This window comes from Paramisgurnus dabryanus, chromosome 6, assembly GCF_030506205.2.
Source record: "Paramisgurnus dabryanus chromosome 6, PD_genome_1.1, whole genome shotgun sequence".
NCBI lineage: Eukaryota > Metazoa > Chordata > Actinopteri > Cypriniformes > Cobitidae > Paramisgurnus > Paramisgurnus dabryanus.
Window position 1 is genome coordinate 2966058 of NC_133342.1, and position 10581 is coordinate 2976638.

At 37.2% G+C, this 10581-nt stretch overlaps 2 long non-coding RNA genes across 2 annotated transcripts; one reads left to right on the plus strand and one right to left on the minus strand.

The window, feature by feature from the left end:
* Window positions 1–879: 879 nt before the first annotated feature.
* Window positions 880–10527, plus strand: LOC135744182 (uncharacterized). The gene is made up of 4 exons (XR_010530675.2): window positions 880–1214; window positions 8903–8943; window positions 9085–9157; window positions 10514–10527. It is a non-coding gene; the product is annotated as an uncharacterized lncRNA (long non-coding RNA).
* LOC135744180 (uncharacterized) lies at window positions 3220–8894 on the minus strand. Its single transcript, XR_010530674.1, has 7 exons — window positions 8029–8894; window positions 7740–7823; window positions 7036–7086; window positions 6364–6412; window positions 6208–6276; window positions 4304–4430; window positions 3220–4224 (listed from the first exon to the last, which is right to left on the minus strand). It is a non-coding gene; the product is annotated as an uncharacterized lncRNA (long non-coding RNA).
* Window positions 10528–10581: the final 54 nt, after the last annotated feature.

Below are 10581 nucleotides of genomic sequence, written 5' to 3' on the forward strand. Positions count from 1 at the left end.
TAGTTAAGAGAAACGCAGCGTGTTGGTGGCATCTGCTGGTACAGCTGTGTAAATGCAAGAACAGCATACATATTCACATAAACAATTAATTGCAAAAAGTTTTTATTACAAGAAATATCCAATATTATAAGCTTAATCGCATTATTTTTTTAACGAAGTATTGTGTTTACATGAGGTAAATAATCGCAGTATGGCCAAAATTATTATTATTATTGTTTTTTTTTTTCAAAATCCATATCGCATTATTGTATTTTTGCAAAACATCTGCAGCTGTCTTTATCCCATAATTAGAAACAGTATTAACTGTGTTTATTCAGGGACTACTGAACAAACAATCAACTTTGTTAAAGCTGCATGTACAAAATGAAGAGTTTTTTTTACAGGGGCAAACAAACTTCTAAAAGTTTCAGATAAGTGTAGATAATAATCTTTAAGTTTAGCAAATGTTCATTTCGAAGTGTTTGTTCATTATATTTAAAGAAATACGTATTTTAAGTAGCCTAAATAAAAAACGAATACGTTTTGGTGCATGCTGCATGCTGCCACTACCAGAACTGACATTTTTTTTACTGTTGCTAAGTGTGTGTGTGTGTGTGTGTGTGTGTGTGTGTGTGTGTGTGTGTGTGTGTGTGTGTGTGTGTGTGTGTGTGTGTGTGTGTGTGTGTGTGTGTGTGTGTGTGTGTGTGTGTGTGTGTGTGTGTGTGTGTTCCATCGGGTGAATAATTCTACACGCATGCTTGAAGTGATCTAGTGCAAAGACTTCCGCTGTGTACCAAACCGCCTACTTTCATACTATATAGTATGTAAAAAGCACTACTTCGCCTGCTATATAGTATGGAAGTAGGCGGTTTGGGTCGCAGCGTGCAAGTGTGGGTATTTGGACGCAGCCAGTATTTCCCAGTAGCCGCGTGGACTGTACTAGTGAAGCAGGCTACAGTGATTGAGTGTGTAGGGAGTGAAGGGAACAGTGAATGAATTGAGTGTTTCGGACACAGCCATGATAGTAGACGTAGATCAACAACTTCCTGATTCAGTAGTCACGATCGGGTTCTTTGGGCTTTTCGTAGGAGGACAAACAAAAATGAGAAAAGTCGATTTTTGCGTGGCTTAATTTCTGTATAAACTTAAGGAAAACTTCCCCATAGTTGTACTATATCTGGAAGCGTTAAAATTCGCAAAATAAAGTCGATTTTTCACGATGACGGACCCTTACGGTAAGTGGACAAGTTTAATTTAATTTAAATGTTTTTATATGCAAAAGTGTTTTTTATAGGTTGAGTTATCTGAAGGTAAGCATCAAAAAAAAAAAAAAAAAAAAAAATAGCACCAGCCGCCACTGTTAACTTTGTTTGCAAAAAGTAACAGCATACTGTTTTATGCTTTACATGGAGGTGCCAAATGAGTAGTGACGTGTTCTGTATTTAATGTCTTAAAGCATATATGTAAGAATCATGATTGTTTCAGGATTTATAATGATGTATGAATTATGTTCTGCTTATGGTTACATTGAGCACTTGTCATAAAGCTGGCATCCGGGGCGTTGCTAGATATAAAGCTCTACTGGGGCACAGGCTCCCCATTTTTTTTTTTACTTTTTTCTTGAAAACCCGCAGTGTCCATAAGTGTGCAACACTTCTATACAATTTCCTTTGCTAAACCCACTATTCCAACACTGGGAATGAAAAAACATGTATTTAAAAATATTTAAGTATAAGTATCTTCATATGCTTAACATTATTAACATGTTTGAAGGCATAAAATGTTTGAAAATAATGACAGCAGAGAAAATATTTTGATGCACATTTGCATTTTACATAACAATGATTATACAAAATATTTTTCTTTTTTTGCTTCCCTTTCTCTGCTTAGCACAAAACATTTCTGATGCCCATCACAAGAGCCAATAACGATCGAGTCAAAAAAATATTATTATTATTATTTAGAAACTTACTTTAGTCTCGTCATGTTTTTTTTTTGTCTCGTCATGTTTTCATAAGTCAACTCAATCGCGTAGCCTTACCTGGACTTTTGTTTGCGGCTGCGCATGTCTGAATAGACGCGCACGAACATGAATTGGTGCGTGCACGCGTCAGTGCGACTGCTGTGTCGCTTTTTCAAACGTGAATTGGGTAACTACATTGCATATAGATCCGTTTTGCCTCGATTATATTTGAAAATTAATACACAAGTTAACTGCTAAAATGTAAACTTGAAATTTACACTGGGGCACAGAAGATTTACAGTGGGGCACGTGCCCCAGTAAAAGGGGTCTAGCGACGCCCCTGGCTGGCATAAACAAGGCCAAGGGCCATATTGGAGATGAGAAAAAATATTTAAAGAAACGGTAACAAAGAAATAAAATCATCGTCACGTAGATCATCTTTAGTAGCCTTAATGGAGATAATTGCAAGTCCCATTGTCACCACATCATCGCATGGTGACTTTTGAACTCTAAAGACTAGACTTATTCACGTTGCATACTTTGTGTATAGGAAGGACTGGGTGTAGTGGCAAAAAATGACTCCCGCCAAATTACGACTCTCCCCATTTGTCCAACCCTGCGTTCCAGTTGTTTTTTTATGAACTTCCCTCGCTAACTTCCCTCAGTCTCGTTCACTCGGATGTACGTCATTGCTTACGTTGTACGAGTGCCCACTACTGCTAGAATACTTGAAGTGGATTCAAATGGATCGCCCTGAGCCCTTGATCACATGGAAAGTGGAGACCGCCCCCTCCATGTGCAAAGCGCAAGTTGGTGAAGTGACGTCACAATCGTGTTGCATTGTGGGATATGAAGCTGCATGAAGTGTACATATGAAGCAGATTCGCTCCCTCTGTCAAAATCGAGGGAGCGAGGGTCTGTCCATACAAACTTCCCTCGTCCACTAGACGAAGTGGAACGCACTTCAAAATGGCTACAGGGATTCCACCGAGGGGAAGTGCTTAGGGAAGTTCACGAGTGTGTGTCTAAAACTGGAGTGGAACGCACCCCAAGTACCCCAGCAGAGTGCACCCTGGACGATGGTGTCGCCCCGCCCAGCTCGACTGTTATTGGTTTATGATTATGTTGAGCTTATTGGCGTAGAGATGTGCGACGCTTTTACAGCTTATTGGTTAGATAATTATGACGCTTTGAGCAGGCTTGGAATGCAGAAGTAGCCATTCAGACGAAGCATGAGATTAATACACTTTTAATATATATTAAAAAGCGAATACAAATTGTGTTTTTGCGTTTATTGTTGCAATTCCACAACATTTCATGAAAACAGATATACAAAGAATTGAGGATTACGACGAACAGAATATAAATAAATGGTTTAATTTACTCCCTCAACAGCTGACACCCTCAGACACTAAGGTTACCTCGACATTACTCGCTGGTTTTTGTAAGTGACACGACAATATAATGCGAAGCATGGTTATGTAGATGTACCTTGATTAATATATTCAAACACACACATAATATTTATAAAATGTGTTTGTGTAACACATGGTAATCCATATGCCAACAAAGACTTTTACAACAATAAAACCTTACTTTTTAAAATGGTCAATCTTACCAATAAAAATTACTTTTCGCAAGGAAGTAACTAGATCGTATTTGATTTCTGAACTGCATTACTGAAAACATTATTATTAATCCTGAATGTAGTCACCCATTTCTATATAAAAAACTTAAAAACAATACATTTAATAACCCTTTAAACACTTTCTAAAATCATTGGTAATTGAAATATTACACAAAATTGTCACAGCTAAATTAAGAATTGATTAATTAGATGGACTTCATGCCTGCTTAAAGCAATACATAGCAAATTATGTTTACATGGAATATGAGAAACCTTAAAGAACAATATGATGTAAATGACTGAAACCTTGTTTTCATGCACGTGTTTGCCATAGCTTTTTTTATTAGAACACTATACACTTCAAAGTTTAACTTTAAATTATAAATTCATACATCAAAACCAGTTGATCTCAGTTCATTCTCGCTTAACACACCAATGTGTCTCCTCCCACAAAAAAACAGTCCTGGAAGCAAAATCCTGTGCAAAAATTTCAGTAAAAGCCCAGAAGTTCACCACGTCGGCCTCTTCCCCTATACCCCGGTGGGTATGACTTGAAAAGGGCTCTGCACTGCAAGCAATCCCTGATGCTGTACACAATCTAAACTCTGTCCAGTAGACAGGACTGAAATTCTTCCAGATGGCCACACCTTAAATTCTAAAGACAAAATACAGGAAAGATAAATAAAAAGAAATTCAATTGAAGAATGTGCATTGAACAGGGGGGTGAATCTTACCGTCTGGCCATGCAAAGTGTTGCACTGCTTTCCGAAAAACTTCTTGAGTGACCACATCCATAAATCATCTGCATCCCAGAGAAAGTGTCAAATAGTAGAGGAGTTCAGAAAAGATTTCCAGAGGAAGCTGTTGAAACATAAACAAACATATGTTTATTTATACTATAAAAGTCATTAAAGAGTAACTAAACCCCTGGTCAGAGCCTGACTCCACCCACTGCAATATTTGAAAAATGCAAGAAAAGTGGGCAGATCCCAACGGAGATAGAGGGGACGAACTAAGTGTGTGGTGAGATCGTAACAAGGGCGTGGTGAGCTTGAACCTGCTTACGTCACGAGTCATTTCTTGGACCCAACATCCAATAGGAAAATTCAACTGCAGAAGCCACCGTTCAACCTCAAGAGGGCAGCACTCAGACGTTTTTACACCATATATTGTAGTATTGAAACACTTTATATCCAAATGTCAAAAAACTTACTAAAATCAATGAACAGCACTAATAAAGCATCATTCTTACAGATCACTAACTAAAAAAAGTTGGTTTAGGGTTTAGTTACTCTTTAAACATTATATAAACACTGACTACAGACAACCTTAGTTTAGACAAACCTGAAAGATTGTTCAACTTCATACTCTAAATAAAGATTAATATTATTTTATAATACTACAATAAAATATTAATATACTGTGCAGAAGTCTTAGGCATGTTAGTATTTTCACACTGAAAAAAAAAATGTTTTAATCCATATATATCTTTTGGTGTAGTGTGTCAGTAGGAAATTACAGTTTACATTTCCAAACATTCATTTTGCGTTCAATTGTAATAATCCAGTTTGGTATTTACAAGGAGTCTGAAGACCGGCAGTATGATCCACATGGGGATCTTTTGTATTGAATATAAATATTTGTCTTATATGGTGAACAAAATCCACATTGGATAGCAAACAGAAATTGAGTTAAGCTGAAATGTTATTAAGAGGCTGTTTACACTTGGCATTAACATGCGTTTTCGTCGATCGGATCACAAGTGGACGACGTTAATGCCAGGTGTAAACGGTGTTCAAAACGTTTTGAGCTCGTCCACTTTCGACCACTTTCAACCACATCCAGAGGTAGTCGAAACCACTTTCGATCGGATCGCTTTGGAGTTGCGGAACGCATATGTGGTTGAATGTGTTCGAACAGCCACACGCGACCGCCTTCTCTCCGCCCATTTATCTTATCTGAGGTATTAAACACAAGTTTTACGTCTTTTTTCGACTTCTGGCGTGAACATACGGTGAACAGCGCTATTTTTAGCCTTTCATTGATACAACTAAAGCGGCTGATCTCCGTAGTTTCGTTTTGAAAGCGTGTGAAAGTTGCGCGATCCTATTTCATCAATTGCGCTGAAAATTCAGTGAAAGCTCGAACATATAAACGTACAAAACACTACGTGCAGCATTTTTACTTGCTAAACAAGCAGTGGACTCCGAAATAATATAGTTTGCGTCCATATAAACTCATAATTACTCCCGCTCGGGTTTGAATGACAGCAGAGAGACTCGCCCACCGTCTCACAGACCACCCCCTCACAGTATTCAGGACAGATGCGGTCGAAAGTGGACAAAAGAGACGGATTTAAATACCAGGTGTAAACGTAATGTGTCTCTGTCGTCCACTTGTGATCCGATCGATGAAAACGCATGTTAATGCCAAGTGTAAACAGCCTCTATATGTCTTTGATGCTGATGTTAACTGATAATATGAAATGATCTGCAGTGCTGACCGATGTAGTACTTGTACTTAATCCCTTCAATTTCATATCTGAACAACTTTGTAGTTGTAACAACTAAGAAAAAATACCTCTGCATGTACACACATGTTATTATTAGTTCTTAATGAATGCATGTGCACAAATAACCTGCTACACTGAACTCTGCCTGAAGACATTGCATTTTGAATAGTGAAGACCCCCCTCAGTGGTTGAGTGCTGAAAAACAAATGACAAGAGGTAGGTATATTGGTAGATATGGTACAGAGTAATGTTTAATGTAGGAACATTCTATTAGCTACATACATTGTCCAGGAGAACAGAACACCACCACCTATTAATCAGAGGCATCATTCTGGAAAAAAAACAATAATAATAATAATAATACACACACACACACACACACACACACACACACACACACACACACACACACACACACACACACACACACACACACACACACACACACACACACACACACACACACACACACACATGTTGGTGTATGTGGTTTACGGGGACATCTCCATAGACGCAATGCATTTTATACTGTCCAAACTGTTATATTCTATCCCCCTTACCTACCCCAATCCCTAACCCCAATGTCACAAAAACCTGTTGCCAGTCTTTAATCTATGAAAAACTATCATTTAGTATGTTTTTTTAGCTTTTCCGTTTATGAGGACACTCTCTGTGTCCCCGTAAACCACCTTTATAGCATAATAAACATGTTATTGTACACTATTCATGTCCTCGTAAACCACATAGACCAACACACACACACACACACACACACACACACACACACACACACACAAAATAATCATGTATGTCTGTTTAAATAACTTAAGACATTTAATGACATGACCTCTGTAAAATCAAATTCCAGACCCAAAGCCATGTACAATCCACAAAGAACAAGAACATTAGCAGGTTATTACAATTTTTAACAATAACTCTTCAAATTTTACCTACCATTAGTATGTAAATCCAACAGTGGCTCCCACCCATCTGCTTCGGAATTCCCTGTGAGGTTTGGATGAAAACAAGCACATAGTTTTACCTTTACAGATTAGTATCACATCAGTTATTGTAAATGTTATAATTTATGTATGAAATAGACTTTTGTTAGCATTTAAATAAAATGTTTCACTTCAAATGTATTGGCACTTTGTTTCGCAATGTTTCTGTAAAGAAAAATGACACCCAATATTTTAGGGTGTCAATTACCACATTTATATTTCATTTTCAAGTGTCATATAGGTGGTTTGTTGATACATAACTGTTCATGCACTGAAATTTTCAATAAACAAAAAAATATGATTACAGTTTAAAACAGAATCTCTGAACGCATTCTGATAACATTTCTATAACCTGAATGTGTCAATGTACGGTCCAAATCCTGCTTGTTGCATATGGGTTAAGAAAATACATTTCTCATGTCTTTGGTGTGTCTATCTGTATAACACACATGCTCTACACAAACATCTCTGTAATGGTTTATGTAATTAATAGCATTGTGCAACTTAACCAAATTCAACAGCACATTGTTAAGTATTGGACATTGCTAAACTGACATTAGGCTAAAATATATAGAACCAAATCAGAGCCTAGGAAATATGTTGTTTATATTCAGTGATAGTTCAATCATTCATAAGATACAACATTACAAAACGTACCGAAAAAGACAACCCAGGGAAACAAGAATGGAGTGAAAGCCAGGTCACTATCACGTATGAATTAGCAACATACACGTTGAAATCCTGTAACAAAGAAACAATTATCAGATACATATTCTATATCTCGTTATCCATAAAATAATTTAGACTATTACTTTACCATGCAGAAAGCGATGTGCTTTATGATTCTTAGGCAACAGTTCAAAATTCATAATTTTAAATAAAACAAATAAAATTCATTTATTTGACATTTTTCCATCTCATTTTACTAATAAAAAATGTATTTTACCGTTGCTTCCACTTTTTCTGACCACTTCTACCAAAGAACTTCTATACTCTTTGCTTTCACCTCCTGCAATCAACAAGGTTATTATATGATTACTCTGCTACCGCAGTTGCCACCGTTTCAACGCTAACTGCCCCCTGCTGGGTCGGAGGAAATTGCCAAAGGCGGGGGGAACAAATATGGCCGCCCCATCGTCCAGGGTGCACCCTGGGGTTACTCCATTTGTTAGTAGTGTTAAGTTTAGGATTAGCTAACCAGTTCCAGTTTCAACAGGGGAGTCATAGTCTGGCAGGGAGTCAAAATTCAGCACAACATTGGCATTTCATACGGTTGACAACTTACAAAAATCTTTGCAAAATTGAAGCAGTGTGATGGATTTCCATTTCCATTATAAAACTATTGTGTGAGAGTAAAACATATGATGTACTTTGATTTCACGGAGACTTGTAATAAGAGACAAAGAAAACATAAGAAAATTTACAGACTCACTTTTTCGCTGATGTAATTCAAGCTAATTTGTGGGATGTAAATCTTTTCCGCAGTCCAACTAAAAATTAAAAACGGCTTACAAAGACTTCTGCCAGTTTTTGGTGTCCAATTTTGATTGTATCTCAAAACACCCCTGTTACTAATTCAATGCGCAATCAGTGGCTTAACAGATAGCATTTTCATAATGTACAGCATCTCCAGAGAATACTGGTTTAAAGACACCATGTTAAACTTTAGAGGGACCCAGGAACTTTAGGCCTTAAGATTATGAGATCTATACTAGAATCAAAAGCATAGGACACTAAACTGTTTCAGCTTATTTAGCAACAAAACATTTTCATATTGTTTTTTATTCAATCCAGCTGATCTCTTTATTTTTTTCAAACAGATTCAGATACAGAGGAGAGAATTATGACACTTCAGGGTCCTGTAAGTGATAATGAATTTCTCATTACATAAGTTTGTTATACTGAGACACTAATTGTGCACTGGGAATAATATTAGAGTTTATCTTATTCAGCTGTCATTTGAGTCTGTCTGCGCATTTACTTTTTTTGATCTTCCATACAGTTTTCGAAAACTTCGGAGGAGTGGCTAGAATATGGCTCACATGGTGAAATCCAGGTCAGAGCTCTGGGCCGAGGTATGGTTGTCTGTTATGCTTTCTTTTAAATATGAGATCTCTTTGATTGCTGATGTATGTTATAATGGATAGTAAGTCACCAACTTAAGACCTGCACAGAATTCTATAAGGCGTTTAGTAGCCTAGTCCTTAGAGAGTCGGGTTTGTAACCCCCGAGAGTTGCCAGTTTGAGTTTCACAACTGGCTGGTTGTCACTGTGGTGTTCTTGAGTAAAGAACCTTAACCCTAATTGCTCCCTGGTGCTGCAGACATAGTGCCCACTGCTCAGGGTGTGTGTGGGTTCACGACTTACAGTGCGTGTGTTCACTATACTCTCTGGGATAGGTTAAATGCAGAGGTCACATTTTGAGTACGACAAGCATGCTTGACAAGCAAGTCACAAAAAGTTTTTAAATATAGTTTAATCGTTGTGATAGTCTTCTATAAATTGTTATCAAATCAGTCAAATCACTTAATGTCACAAAACCATCAACACACATAAATGTAGAGGTGACTGTGGGGCAGTTTTCCCGGACAGTGCTTAAAGGGACACTTCACCCATTTACATTAAGCTTTGTATAGTTAGAACCCCAGTCATGTTTTTGAATGGTCGTGCATCATTTTCTCAGTTGCCGCTGAGACAGGAGAAATACAGATTACAGTGTTGCACTTCCTTCTTTCAATGATGTAAAAATCATCATTTTGCATCATTGAAAGAAGGAAGTGCCATATCTTTGTTGAGGGGGTGAGACTACAAACACCCCTATTCTCTGTCAAATAGGCACCAAATTCTAAATGTATGTTACATTTCGACTACAAATATGACACACTTTCAATAAAGATTAATGTTTCTATGGGTGAAATGCTCCTTTAAGTCTTAAGAAGTCTTAAATCCAAGAATAAAATGCTTGTTTGAGCTGTCCTAACTAAAAACTGTTGCACTGACATATCACAAAGTGCCCCTCAGATTGTATTTTAAAGTTGCCTAATATTGTCCCTACAACAGGTTTAAATGCATACGAGGTCAAAATGGTTAAAGACAAAGATTGCCTGATAAAACCTACATCTTGCTAGTTGCTTTATCATTTCCCGCAGTCATAAGAACAACAGACAATAAATTAATTTAAAACGTTAGTGCTTTACATCTTTAACTTTTAAAACTTATTCAGAGATGACAGCTTAATGCAACGGTCTCGATTCAGAAAAAGGCGAAGATGTGTTTGCAGTCATGCATGTGCATGGAGGAGAGCTTAATACTTTAGTTTATGAGGTCTCTATTGGAATATAAAGCTAAACTATTTTAGCTCAATTAGCATCTGAACAGTTTCATATTGACATTACAACCCAACTAAACTCTAACTTGTTCTTTTTAAACAGGGCGAAACATAGAGTCATTTCTGTCGGATTTAAGTGATGTAAGTGGAATTTCTGGTGATGTGTTTTTC